The following is a 15000-nucleotide window of genomic DNA, read 5'->3' as shown; positions in this document are numbered from 1 at the left end:
ACAGAAGCCCAGTGCAGGCTCCAGCACAACCAGCTCCTGACAAACCATCCAGCAGACGTTAAATGATGATGACAATGATGGTGATGATACATATAGACTTTAAAAACATTATACGTGGGCTAATAAAAAGTATTTGGTGTTTATGACTATATCTCTAATGAGTAACCAGCCTATATGTTTATACAGTTCGATAATTATTTTATAAAGCCAAAGGCATTGAAAGGTTGGGGTTATAATACCTGTAATTTTTACATCCACATTTACAACTTACATCTCCAGTTTGGCACCTCCATCTTGTCCAGAATCTAAGATTAGACTGACAATTATTGATCAGACTGACAGTTATTGATCAGACTGACAATTATTTAGTTCAAACGTAAAATCTGTGCTTTAGTATGGCTCTGAAACATGGAGAGCCACCTACAGTAACTACAAGAAGATCCAGACCTTCATCAATAAATGTCTCCAGCAGATCCTCCATCTGAAATGGTTTGAAAGAGTGCCAAACACCAACCTGTGGAAAAGGGTCAACCAGGAGCCCATACATGTTCAGATTAGACGAAGGAAATGGAGATGGATTGGACACACACTGAGGAAAGAATCCTCAAATGTGACACGACAAGCACTTGACTGGAACCCACAGGGTAAAAGGAAGCGAGGACACCCGAAGCAGACATGGAAGTGGAGCATTTTGGACAAGCTCAGGACCACTGGCCTGACATGGGAAGCAGTCAAGAAACACACCAATGACTGCAAAAAGTGGAAAACAACTGTTGAGGCCCTATGATCCACAAGGGGAAAAAGGATTAAGAAGAAGATCTTGTCCAGAATAGCAAACTACTGGAAGCTGACCAGAAACATGCAATCAAATATGTTCTTACCATATCTTGAGAGTCTTGTTTCTCTTGGCTTTGTAACATTTAAAGTTTCAATGTCTAGCTGCTGGTAACTTGGTAGAATCCAGCAAGATTATTCTACCATTTTTCCAACAATAACTTTGGCTACATTTTTTAATTCAATAACTCTACCTCTCGTGGACATGCTTATAAAATTAATAAACCGCAGAGCACCCATGACTTTTGGAAGCATTTTTACACACCTAGAATTGTTGAAGTATAACCTACTCATATCAGTTGTCAACTGTCAGAACACTGCCCCCTTTATTATTTCATCTTTGAAATTTCATTAGTTCGTTAATCAAGTCTCATATATGTTTGTACTACATTTAAAAAAAAATTGTATCAATGCTATTTCACTTCCTCTCTTTGACTTGCCTATTCTTCTGCTATTATTAACCCTCATTTTCAGCTACTTTATATAATTCTGATCATTTTATCTCATGTCTTGCTACACTGTTTGGAGTGTTCAAATGTCATTCCACCACCATATCAAATTCAGACAGCTGGAATTCCTAGTTGCATCAGAGGAAAGGAGAGAAACATCTGATCTTTTTATGTATCTCAAGTTCATCTTGGTTACCATAAAGTTAGCTGGATGAGAGAGATGAAACCCCTCCTTCATTAACATGGCTGCTGGCATACAGGAGGTAGACTTTCCTACTGGAAGAACTGAACTACAAACTGTCACTAATTCACTCAGAGTGGCTAAAGGCATGTATTTGTACAACAAAGATAGCTCTCTTACTCTTTTACTTGTTTCAGTCATGCTGGAGCACCGCCTTTAATCGAGCAAATCGACCCTGGGACTTATTCTTTGTAAGCCCAGTGCTTATTCTATCGGTCGCTTTTGCCGAACCGCTAAGTGACGGGGGCGTAAACACACCAGCATCGGTTGTCAAGCAATGCTAGAGGGACAAACACAGACACACAAACATATACACACACATACATATATACATATATATGACGGGCTTCTTTCAGTTTCCGTCTACCAAATCCACTCATAAGGCTTTGGTCGGCCCGGGGCTATAGTAGAAGGCACTTGCCCAAGATGCCACACGGTGGGACTGAACCCAGAACCATGTCGTTGGTTCTACTTACCACACAGCCACTCCTACAAGTATATCAAAGACAATATATCACATAAATTCATCTCAGCCTCTAGAGGATGTTTCATAATTACTAATATGCAATTAAGACCAACTCTGCTTGAGAAAGGGAGATAATCTCAAGATACAAGAGTTCTCTAAAACTGACAACCCAATGAGGAAAAGGACAGGCTTATTATCTGAAGATAAGAGGACAATCTTATCTACAAATAAGTTCCTTGGTTACAAGATATCTTATCTCCTGTAACCAAGGAACTTATACTTCCTCTAGAGGTGGAAATCTATAATAATAAATGTGAAGTTCTGTCTGGGATCCCTGTATCTAAGTCTACATTTGCTCTAGATAGACATATTATACCTTTTTGGAATCAGGATGATCCCAGTATTGAAAACCTGGTTTTTGAACATCCAGCATTGGCATCTGATTTAAAAGCATTTGGGTTGCTTTTTCTAGCAAGTAAAGCTTGGCTGATTCACATCATCTTGGTTGGCATTTGTCAGATGGCATTAGAGATCAAGAGAGAGATAAATGACATTTGCTTCAAGATAAGAAATTTGGGACAAATTGGCCAACAGTAGGAATTCAACTTGAGACTGGAACAATAGAATGATTTGCATTACAGAATTAATTCTCATCAGTCCTTAACCTCTGATCAAACACCACCAGGGCATATAGTCATTATAGAAGTATTGTAGTTATGCTATTTAGCTCTCCTTAATTTTGGGCTGTAGGCCCAGTTAGCCCTACACAGGAGCAAGCTTAAAAGTCTGCACGTAATGCAGCTTTTAAACTAGTAATTTTAATAAATCAAGAATTTATATTCAATAATATTTTATATGTATGTATGCATGGCTCAGTGGTTAGAGCGTCGAGCTTACGATCGTGAGATTGTGAGCTCGAATCCCAGACCGGGCTGCGTGTTGTGTTCTTGAGCAAGACACTTTATTTCACATTGCTCCAGTTCACTCAGCTGTAGAAATGAGTTGCAACATCACAGGTGCCAAGCTGTATCGGCTGTTGCCTTTCCCTTGCATAACACTGGTGGCGTGGAGAGGGGAGGCCAGTATGCATGGGCGACTGCTGGTCTTCTTTAAACAACCTTGCCTGGACTTGTGCCTGGGAGAGTAACTTTCTAGGTGCAATCCCATGGTCTGTGTCGTGACCAAAGGAGGTCTCAGAATGTATGTATTTACCTATTTCCACAGTTAGATGAACTTGGCTCCATTTGTGTTTAACCCTTTCATTACCAACCCGGCTGAAACCGACTCTGGCTCTGAGTACAAATGTCTTGTTTTCATATGTTTTGAATTAAAATCTTCCGCCAAACCTTAGTTACAATTTATGTTGCTAACACTAGCTGAATGATAACTAAGTTATTTTACCAAATTCTTTGTTATATTTAAAGTAATTGAAAGAAACGCAGTGCATCTCAAAATAAATACAGTAATGAAAGGGTTAAATCAGTGCTTTTCAAACTTTTTGCTGGAGCGGAACCCCAATAAAGCATTTCACTGGCTCGAGGAACCCCTGTGCAATAATTTAATTGTCTTATGCACACATATCTGCACAGGAGAATTAAAAATTACTGTTGATTTTAGCATTTTTGTAACTTCTTGCGAAACCCCTGAACTGTACTGGCGGAACCCTAAGGTTCTGCGGAACCCTGGTTGGAAACCACTGGGTTAAATATTCTGACCACAAACAACACATTTGCCAACTCTTTCAATCTGTTATCTAGTTGTCATTCACCCAAGCTCCTTGACTGAAATCAATGGTATTCAATTCAAAGAAATATTTTTATCAAAATATTTTATCAATTGAGAGAGAGAGAGAAGGTTGTAAATCAATAGGGTTATCTTTTTTATTCATTTATTCATTTATTTTTCTTTGATTTTGTACATATACTGGGGTTTCCCCACCAAAATTTTTTTTTGCCAAGTATTGGATTTTATTTGGTTTCATTTTATCATTGGTATGTGTTAGACAGTGGTAAATAGAAAACAGGTTCTTTATGGGAAAACAATTGAGATTTACTTCTCTTGCATACGTATGTGCACACTGTTATGATGTTCTTTAGCACCAGCTCAACCTTGATCAATTGTTACCATCCTTCTTTTTCTTTTCTTTTTTTTGTTAACAGATATAATACATCAAGGACTATATAGCCTTCTTTTTTTATGAATACCCAATTACACATCTTTATCAAACAAGGTTTGACTGCTATTTTTTGCAGATCGAGCAATTATATCAAATCTCATACCTTGACTATTTTAGTTGTTTGATTGTTGAGTTTTTTTTTTTTATAGTTATTTTTGTTGCATTTTTCTTAATTACTGGCAGCTGGTAGAATCATTAAATGCAACTGATGTTTATCGGAAAAAAATCGAGATAGGTTCCTCTGGTTTTACACACACACACACACACACACACACACACACACACATATGTATACACAAATGTCGTTGTTGCTGCTGTTGCTGTTAGTAGTCATGGTGGTGGTGGTGGTGGTGGTGGTGGTGGTTGTGATGCTGGTGGTGCTGGTGCTGGTGCTGGTGGTGGTAGGGGTGCTGGTGGTGGTTGGGGTGCTGGTGGTGGTGGTGGTGGTAGGGGGGCTGGTGGTGGTAGGGGTGGTGGTGGTGGTGATGGTAGTGGTGGTGGTTATGATGCTGGTGGTGGGGGTGCTGGTGGTGGTGGTGGTGGTGGTGGTGGTGGTGGTGGTGGTGGTGGTGGTGGTGGTGGTGGTTGTGATGGTGATAGTGGTGGTGGCAGTGGTGGCGACGGCAGTGACAGCAGCAGCAGTGGCAGCAGCAGCAGTGGTAGTGGTGGTGATTTGTATGGTGGTTATGTTGCTGTTGTTGTTGTTGCTTGCAGCAAATGTTACTGCTGCTGCTGCTGCTGCTACTGCTGCTACTGCTTTGTTCACGCTGCTGTTTAACCCAAGACAGACCTGGCAATTCCAGCTGTGAACATGGTTGCCGTCTTCCTAGGAAATACATTATCCAGTACTTCCTTCTTCTTTTTAAGACAGCCGGATGTGATTTGAGGGAAATCTGGCTGTTGTTTTTTACAGGTCAGTAATCATGTAGAGGTAACCTCATCAAGGTAGACATAAATCATTATATCAAGGTGAAACTATAAAACAGGTAAATGACTTAAAGTTCAAATCGTACATTATTCTTTGTCTGAAAATTTTGTAATATTTTGACTCACATACAGATTCATAAAATGTAACCAGACAGACAGACAGCTACACACACACACACACACACCACACACACACACACACACACACACAGACAGATACACACAGACACACACACACACAGATATACACACACACACACACACACAGACGCACACAGACAGATACACACAGACACACACACACACACACACACACACACACACACAACACAGACGCACACAGACAGATACACACAGACACACACACACACACAGACACACACACACAGACGCACACACACACACACAGATATACACACACACACACATGCACACTTACATATGCACATGTGCATGCATAAGCATGAATGTTTGCATGCACATGCACATGTATGCATGTATGCATATATGCACGTGTACATGTGCACATATATGCACATAGACATGCACACATAATGCACAACAGTAAAGTGTTATGCAATCATACATAGGTGCAGACAAGGTAAGAAGCTTGCTTAGCAACCACATGCTTTTGAGTTCAATCCCACTGTACAGCAACCTGGACAAGTCTTCTACTATAGCCCTGAGACAGCCAAAGCCTTGTGAGTGAATTTAGTAGGTGGAAACTGTGTGGAAACCCATTGCAAGTGTGTGAATATGTATGTATGTATGTATGTATGAATGTATGTATGTATGTATGTATGAATGTATGTATGTGTATGTGTGTATGTACATACTTACATACGTACGTATGTATGTATTTATGTATGTGTATATGTGTATGGATGTTGTGTTTATCCCTCTACCACCACTTGACAATCAGTCTTGATTTGCTCATGCTTCTGTAACTTAGCAATTCAGCAAAAGAGACTGATATAATAAGTACCGAAATTAAGAATAAGTACTGGGGTCAATATGTTCGACTAAACCCTTAAAAGGTCATGCCCCAGCTTGACCGCACAGTCCAGGGATTGAAACGAGTAAAAACTTTAAACAATTTAACAGAAATATTCATTCACACACACATGTGTACACACCAGTAAAGAATTATACAATCATACACAAACACATAGAATATGAAATTACATATCTACTCATACATTGCATGAACTGGGTGCTGTAAAGTTCCTGGCTTTGAGTAAAAAGAAGATACAGGAGGATTAGTTAATGATTTCATTCAACATATTCCCCTTTCAGATTCAGACATGAGTTGCAGCGATTCTAGGACATTTATCCCCCACGCACAATAACTCCCCCACAAGGACAATTACCCCTGAAGACAACAGATGATGATTTTAAAACTTCTTAGTCCTCGGGGGTAGTTGTCGTCGGGAAATTGTCCTACAGGGGTGTAATTGTCCTTGGGGGTGATTGCTCTGATACGTTTGCAGTGGACTTTCAGATTTTCTAAGCCTTGTAAAAGAACTTGGGAGGTTAGGCCTCTAACCAGGCCTTTTACGAGACCCTTAAAGCCAGGAACTTTTCAGCAACCCCTCATACATATACACACACACAAACACATGCTTGTACATATATGCTCAAATATGCATACATGCACATACACATGTGTTCTAATATGCACTCACATACACATATGCTTGTACACACAGGCTCAAAGCATACAACACACACACGCTAAAAGATGTATATTAAAAAATTATTGAGTGATCTACACACAGGAAAAATATATATATAAATAAATATGTATTAAGATTACAGAGAATACAGATAAATATACACCCATACAACCATACTCTTACATAATTACATGTGTATGAACTTACACACATGCAGACATACACACATTTATACATACACACCAATCATCATCATCATCATCATCATCGTTTAACGTCCGTTCTCCATACTGGCATGGGTTGGACGGTTCGACCGGGGATCTGGGAAGCCAGAAGGCTGCACCAGGCTCCAGTCTTATCTGGCAGTGTTTCTACAGCTGGATGCCCTTCCTAACGCCAACCACTCCGTGAGTGTAGTGGGTGCTTTTTACGTGCCACCTGCACAGGTGCCAGGTGAGGCTGGCAACGGCCACGGTCGGATTGGTGCATTTTACGTGCCACCAGCACAGAAGCCAGTCAAGGCGGCACTGGCATCGGCCACGATTCGGATAGTGCTTTTTACGTACCACTAGTCCAGGGGTCCTGGCAACTGCCAGGTGCCAGTCATAGGATTGGTTTGTAAAAAAAGTACTTGCAAAAAATCAAACATCAACACTCAAGATATACATCACACATGCATGTATGCACTTCTAAAAATGCAATCCTACATTCATGCACTCATTCAGACACACACACACACATGTTTGCAAACATATATGTTGCACATTCACACATACACATATTCATAGAAAGAATACATACATCAACCTCTACATGATAACTCAACTTACTAGAAATAACAGCTAAACCTCTCACACTATATTGGTAGAAGAAAAAGAACAATGCACATTGTACAATAGAGTCCCAGACATGCTTAAAAAAAGACTGGATTGTCGTGGCAAGAATGTCTGCTCAGTCAGAGTTGACCTGAATGCAAAAGAGATTGAGTTGGGATCACAGGTAGGCAGGCAGAAATGGTAGACTGTGTATGTGGCAAATACACAGATACACAGAAGGAGTTACATGTATGAATGCACCTTGCAGTGGAGCTGGATATTCTAAGAGTAGAGTAGCCAGATTAAGAAGTTCAGGGAGCTATTGACCCTACGAATAACAATGAGTTTCTCTCCCATAGTAAAGGGTACATTATATGGTAGCAAGACATGAGCTTTGAATGCAGAAAATTTGTGAAGGCTAGAAAGAAAATAAGGTAGTGAGCTGGCAGAAACATTAGCACAACAAGCGAAATGCTTAGCAGTATTTCATCTGCCATTACATTCTGAGTTCAAATCCCGCCGAGGTCAACTTTGCCTTTCATCCTTTCGGGGTCGATAAATTAAGGACCAGTTATGCACTGAGGTCGATGTAATCGACTTAATCTGTTTGTCTGTCCTTGTTTGTCCCCTCTGTGTTTAGCCCTTTGTGGGTAGTAAAGAAATAGGTATTTCATTTATCTTTATGTTCTGAGTTCAAATTCCGCCGAGGTCAACTTTGCCTTTCATCCTTTCGGGGTCGATAAACTAAGTACCAGTTACGCACTGAGGTCGATGTAATCGACTTAATCCGTTTGTCTGTCCTTGTTTGTCCTTGTTTGTCCTTGTTTGTCCCCTCTATGTTTAGCCCCTTGTGGGCAATAAAGAAATAAAGAAAATTAAGTGAGCATGGAAAGCAGAACACAAATGAACTGAAAGAAAAATTGGATATAAAAGGAATCATATGTAACATGCTAGAGAAAAAGCTGCTCTGGTATGGACATAGGATGTCTGTCGTATATTAAAAGTGCTGGGCACTTTACGTGGATTAAACCTGTGGAAGAAGGAGACTGAGGAAGACATAAGATGAAGTGGTGAATATTGATCTCAAGAAGTTGGACTTCATGAAGTAGATGACAAAGAATCATGATGAGTGATGATATGCAATGCAGGAGAGGTCCCACACACCTATTCTGGCATGGCAAAATGAACATTAGAAAGATGTCAGTGGATTTACATTTGGGTTTCTTATCAATTATATTCCAACTGAATCTCCATCAACTGTGAAAGTGCATGGCTTAGTAATAAAGGTTGTTGCACTCACAATCACAAAATCAACGTTTCAATTCCTAGACCTGGAACAGCATTTTGTTATTGAGCAAAACACTTCTTTTTACATTGTGTCAGTCAGCTCAGCTGTGAACAAGGAACCTTGCAACAGACTGGTGTCCTGTTCAGGAGGATGTTGTGACTTCAGTCACTTAAATGCCATGCAAACCAAGTAAATGGCCCTAGGAGTCCCAAGACTCAAAGCAGTAATCAGAGGATACCATTATCGTTACTTCCATCAACTACCCTCTCCATTGTGTTATCCACTCATCTATCAGTTATACTATCTCATTTATTGATGGCCTGAGAGAGTTTTGAAGATAACCCAAGGTCTAGACATCCTGCAGTTGACATCACCAAAGAAAGCATTGATTGTGCTCATCATATGGTGATGGATGACAGGTGGTTGATGATAAATCAAATAACTAATGCTTTTGGCATATCCCATGATAGAATTGAGAATGAACTTGGCATGATTAAGGTTTCTGCTGGTGGATACCAAATCTTCTGACACCTGATCAAAGCTCACTGGGCTGATCACATCACAGGAAAATGTGGTATTGTCCGAGGCAGATCCAGCCGGCTTCCTTGAACATTTTCTCACCCAGGATGAGTGTTGGGTTTATCACTTTAAGCCAGAGACAAAGAGACAGTCCATGCAGTGGAAACACTCCTTCTCACCTGCTTCAAAGAAGGCCAAGGTTGTTACCATCTGCAGGGAAGGTGATGACCTCAGTTTTTTGGGATGCAAAAGGCATTGTGTTTTTTGATTATCTTCAAAAGGGCACATGATCAATAGAAAGTACTATGCCAGCTTGCTGAAGTAGTTATGAAAGGCTGTCAAGACCAAACGCCCAGAGAAAACTGATGAAAGGGATCTTGTTTCATCAGGGGAATGCTCCAGCACACAAGTTCTTGCTTTCAATGGCTGCTGTGTATGACTGTGGCTTTGAACTGGTTGATCACCCACTCTGTTCTCCTGATTTGGCCCCATCTGACTATCATCTGTTCCCCAACATGAAACTACACTTGGCTGGGAACCAGTATTGCAATGGGGATTACATCAAATCTGCTTTTCACGACATTTTTAATCAACAAGATGAAAGCTTCTTCATCAATGGGACGCAAGCACTGCATGAAAGAAGTATGTGAACTGCAAAGGGGACTGTATTGAAAAATTAACCTCATCTGTCACATTCTATGACAGTATATTTATCAGCCTATGAACTTTTCGGTCAACCTTCTTATCTCTCACTTGTCACTCATTATTGACACAAACCACTTTCTTTCACAATTACTCATCTCTATTTTTATTCATGTGAAGACATCTGATCTAGTGGTTAGGATGTTGCACTCATGGTTTCAAGGTCATTGTTTTTATTCCTCGACCGAATGGTGCATTGTGTTCTTGATAACATTTCTGTTGCTGGTATATCAATAAAAGGTGGCGAGCTGGCAGAAGTGTTAGCACGCCGGGCGAAATGCTTTGCGGTATTTCGTCTGCCGTTACATTGAGTTCAAATTCCGCCGAGGTCAACTTTGCCTTTCATCCTTTCGGGGTCGATAAATTAAGCACCTGTTACGCACTGGGATCGATATAATCGACTTAATACCTATGTCTGTCTTTGTTTGTCCCCTCTGTGTTTAGCCCCTTGTGGGTAATAAAGAAATAGGTATATCAATAAAATGCACCAAGTACATTGTTAAGTGTAGCCATAGAAATCATGTCAAAATAGGAACATGCAATCAAGACGTGGTTCTCCAACCCATTTCTGAGGACAGTAACTCCAAATGAAAACTGATTTGGACTCTGACAGCTTAACTAAACCATAAAAATACAGCAAGAGGACATAAAATGATGTTAATGAAAAGGTTACAATCATATTTCTAATAAACAGATCTTTACAGTGAAGCTGAAAATGTTTATTAAAGATTTTATCATAACTTCAACCTTGATGTCAATTTTAATTTCATAAACATTCAGCACTAGTTAATTAATACACATGACCAACTTTGCCTTGCTACATAAAGAAAATCAGATTTAAACTGACCACATTTTTCATTACCTATGTATATATAGACACAGGAGTGGCTATGTGGTAAGTAGCTTGCTTATCAGCCACATGGTTCCGGGTTCAGTCCCACTGCATGGCACCTTGGGCAAGTATCTTCTATTATAGCCTCAGGCCAACCAAAGCCTTGTGAGTGGATTTGGTAGCCAGAAACATCGCTTGACAACCGATGCTGTCATGTTTACATCCATGTAACTTACCAGTTCAGCAAAAGAGAGCGATAGAATAAGTATGAGGCTTACAAAGAATAAGTCCTGGGGTCAATTTGGTCAACTAAAGGCAGTGCTCCAGCATGGCCGCAGTCAAATGACTGAAACAAGTAAAAGAGTAAAAGAGAGAGTATCAATAAGATACTTTTTCTCAGCAGCTAGGTATAAACCAGTTCTCATGATGACTTTAATGAAAGTCAAAACTAATTGCCAGTTTATTTCTGTTCACTACCTGGTCACTGAAAAGCACTGTGTTTTCAACATAGGCGCAGGAGTGGCTGTGTGATAAGTAGCTTGCTTACCAACCACATGGTTCCGGGTTCAGTCCCACTGCGTGGCACCTTGGGCAAGTGTCTTCTACTATAGCCTCGGGCCGACCAAAGCCTTGTGAGTGGATTTGGTAGACGGAAACTGAAAGAAGCCCGTCGTATATATGTATATATATGTGTTTGTGTATGTCTGTGTGTCTGTGTTTGCCCTCCTAGCATTGCTTGACAACCGATGCTGGTATGTTTATGTCCCCGTCACTTAGCGGTTCGGCAAAAGAGACCGATAGAATAAGTACTAGGCTTACATAGAATAAGTCCCGGGGTCGAGTTACTCAACTAAAGGCGGTGCTCCAGCATGGCCACAGTCAAATGACTGAAACAAGTAAAAGAGTAAAGAGTATAGTGTTTATTTACACAACAAGGTTAAACATGTGTTTATCGAACATGGGATCATAGCCTTCATTACAATTGTTATTGCATAAATGCTACATCAGTGACCCTGTTAATATATATATGTAATATATAATCTGGTTATTAAAGACAACTAGTAAAACTTAAGAGATATCTTTTCCTCTTATTGGACTTCCTCAGTGAAGCATAATCTACTGTTGCCAAGACTAAGAGTGATCCTTATTGTGAGGATGATCCGGTTCTTGACTGAGGATAGAAAGCTTCGAATGACCCGTCCTTGTTTTTTTGTATCGTCTATCTGGATGTTTTGTTGTTCTTTTTGTATCACCAAGTTGTCCGGACGTTTTGCGTTCTTGTCCCATTTTGTATCTTATATATATATATATATATATATGGGTGGCTTATTAGCAACTTAACAACCTGAAGACAAATTTATAGACGTTACTAAAGTGACAGAGGGTACTTAGTGGTACCGGCATGGATAGAAGTAAGAGTCAAAACAACACAATAGCCACAAATTCACTATCTTAATGATTGACGATGAAGATAAGTTCTCTAGCGAACAAAACCAGATCACTGGTGATTTCAAACTTTGATGCAGAGCATCCTAATTCTCATCAGTGGTTCTTACCACATCCAGGGTTAAACTCAACTCACCTTGTCAGCTTATAAGAAAACTGTTGAACTCATACGCTGATTTTAAAAATGGTGAAAGTGAAAAGTATAATATGGGTGGCTTATTAGTAATTTAACAACCTAAAGGCAAATTTATAGTTGTCACTAAAGTGACAGAAGGTACTAGGGGATAGAAGGTACTAGAAATAAGAGTCAAAATAACTCAATAGTTTATCTCCCTTGTTAGTCATTAAGATAGTGCATTTGTGACTATTGAGTTATTTTGACTCTTATTTCTAGCAATGACGGTACCACTTTGTACAATCTGTCACTTTAGTGGCGTCTATAAATTTGCCTTTAGGTTGTTAAATTGCTAATAAGCCACCCATACTATTTATAGTTTGCACTTTTACCACTTTTGAAATCAGTGTATGAGTTCAATAGTTTTCTTATAAGCTGACAAGGTGAGTTGAGTTCAACCCCAGGCATGCTTTGGTTTTTCTCAGATGAGAAAAATTTCTGTCAGGATCAGATGGTGAACACACACAGAACAACTGTTGGCTCGGCGTGTCCCCTGAGACATGTACTGAGAGTGATAAAAATCAAACATCCAGTCAATATCATGGTGTTTGGAGTGAACACTAGTGATGGCAAAGTTATGCCTCCATTCATCTTTCCACACAGCCTCAGGCTCAACATGGAAATCTACGTCAAGTGCCTGGGGTCAAGAGGGTGGCTACTGGAAGACCCTATGTCTAGCAACAGGACTCTGCACCATGCCACAGAAGCAGGAGAATTCAGTCATGACTGTCAGACAATTTCTGCGACCACATCCCCCCTAACATCTGGCCACCTAACTCCCCAGAATGCCACTCCCTTAATTATTATGTGTGGGGTGCAGCTGAGTGAGAGACCATCAAAACTCCTGGTAACACCAAAGATGAAAAGTAAGGATTATGGCAGCATTCACCAACTGAAGAGGTGCAGGAGATTCCGAAGTCATCTGAAGGCCATGGTTGAAGTCAATGGCAATTTTACTGAATAGATTTACTCTTTAGTATTTCAAGATATTTTTATGTAATTTTGGAAAATACATCTGCTAAAATGAGATGTCAGTGTTATTTTCATTTTTGTGTAATTTAGATGACAATTTTTCTGCACGCATATTTTTTTCTCTCCTTCTTTCTGTGTTTTTTCTCTGTGTATCTTTCTGTTGAAGAGCGTAGGCTCGAAACGTAAAAGACTTGTTTTATTTATATTTCCTGAGCGCCATACTAATACAATTGTTTGTTTGTATTCCACCTGCCTTCGTCTTTTGTTTATTTCCGTAAACCTGCCTTCATCTTTTGTCTATTTTCATAAAGCTTCCCGTTATATATATATATATATATATTCACCACACCCTGTATATATACATGGTGTGATCAATAAGTACCCAGACTGTTGCCATAGTAACGAAGCTAAAGCATGCAGAGTAAAACTGCTTGGCACAGATTGACCTTGAACTCTGCTGTGCATGTGCACTAAGTTTTAACATTCTAGCTTACTTCTGTTTATAGCAGTGCTTGGAAGGAAGGTATGTAGTGTGTGATCATCGCATGGTGTCTTAAGCAAGTGTATTTACTACAGCTCCAATGCATCCAAACCCTCTTGAGCGGTTTTAACAAATGAAAACCAGAACAAGCCTATCATATATACACAGACATACACACATACATATATAAACACACATATATATAATATATAAATATACATACATATATATACATATACATACACACACACACACACATACATACATACATATATATATATATATATATATCTATATATATATATATATATATATATCATATATAATCATATATATATATATATATATATATATACACACAAAAACAATTGCAGCATGGAAGATGTTTATAAGCCATTTAAGAATGCACAAAAAAACTGTTAGATTCATTTCAAAACTTCAACATTTAAATTTGATTTATGTCAAAATATTTTCATTGCTTCGAAACCATGACAAAACTTTGTGCTGCATCTATCTATATATATATATATATATATGTGTGTGTGTGTGTGTATATATATATATATATATATACTAGCAGTATCGCCCGGCGTTGCTCGGGTTTGTAAGGGAAATAACTATATAAGCATTTTTAGAGAGTTACTTCCCTTATAGATGCCAATTCGGGCTTTCTTAGCCATTTCTGTTTTGGTGTCTTCAAGCCATGAAGTCGTTGTTCTAAAAGAACGCTGGTCTCCTTGACAACGCTTTACGACGTTGATTTCCTTACACTCCCCTCCCCCAGCTTCACGAGGGAGGGAAGAAGGGGGAGAAGCAAACAGGTGCAGGTGTGACCATCGACGCCAACTCCGCCGCCATCGACACACGAAAAATTATGCATTAAAATGGAATAAAAAATGATGTTAAATTATTTTTAAAATCGTAGACTCATTGTAGACGCGCGCTAATACTCAGATGGGCTCGATATGAATCACGACTATAAGATACCCGAATTTGGTTAA

The 15000-nt window shown here is 39.5% G+C and overlaps 1 protein-coding gene across 1 annotated transcript in view; it reads left to right on the top strand.

Annotated features, from left to right (window-relative positions):
• The first annotated feature begins 5020 nt into the window (after positions 1-5020).
• The window catches only part of LOC115218372 (linear gramicidin synthase subunit D), a 105484-nt gene continuing 95504 nt past the window's right edge, over positions 5021-15000 (top strand). Inside the window, exon 1 of the mRNA XM_029788141.2 lies at positions 5021-5152. The gene's annotated coding sequence lies outside the window, so the exon portion shown is untranslated. The remainder of the gene's footprint in view (positions 5153-15000) is intronic.

Source organism: Octopus sinensis, linkage group LG13 (genome assembly GCF_006345805.1).
Source record: "Octopus sinensis linkage group LG13, ASM634580v1, whole genome shotgun sequence".
Classification (NCBI taxonomy): Eukaryota; Metazoa; Mollusca; class Cephalopoda; order Octopoda; family Octopodidae; genus Octopus; species Octopus sinensis.
Note: the sequence above shows the minus strand (reverse complement) of the source record. Positions and strands in the feature narration are given on the sequence as shown.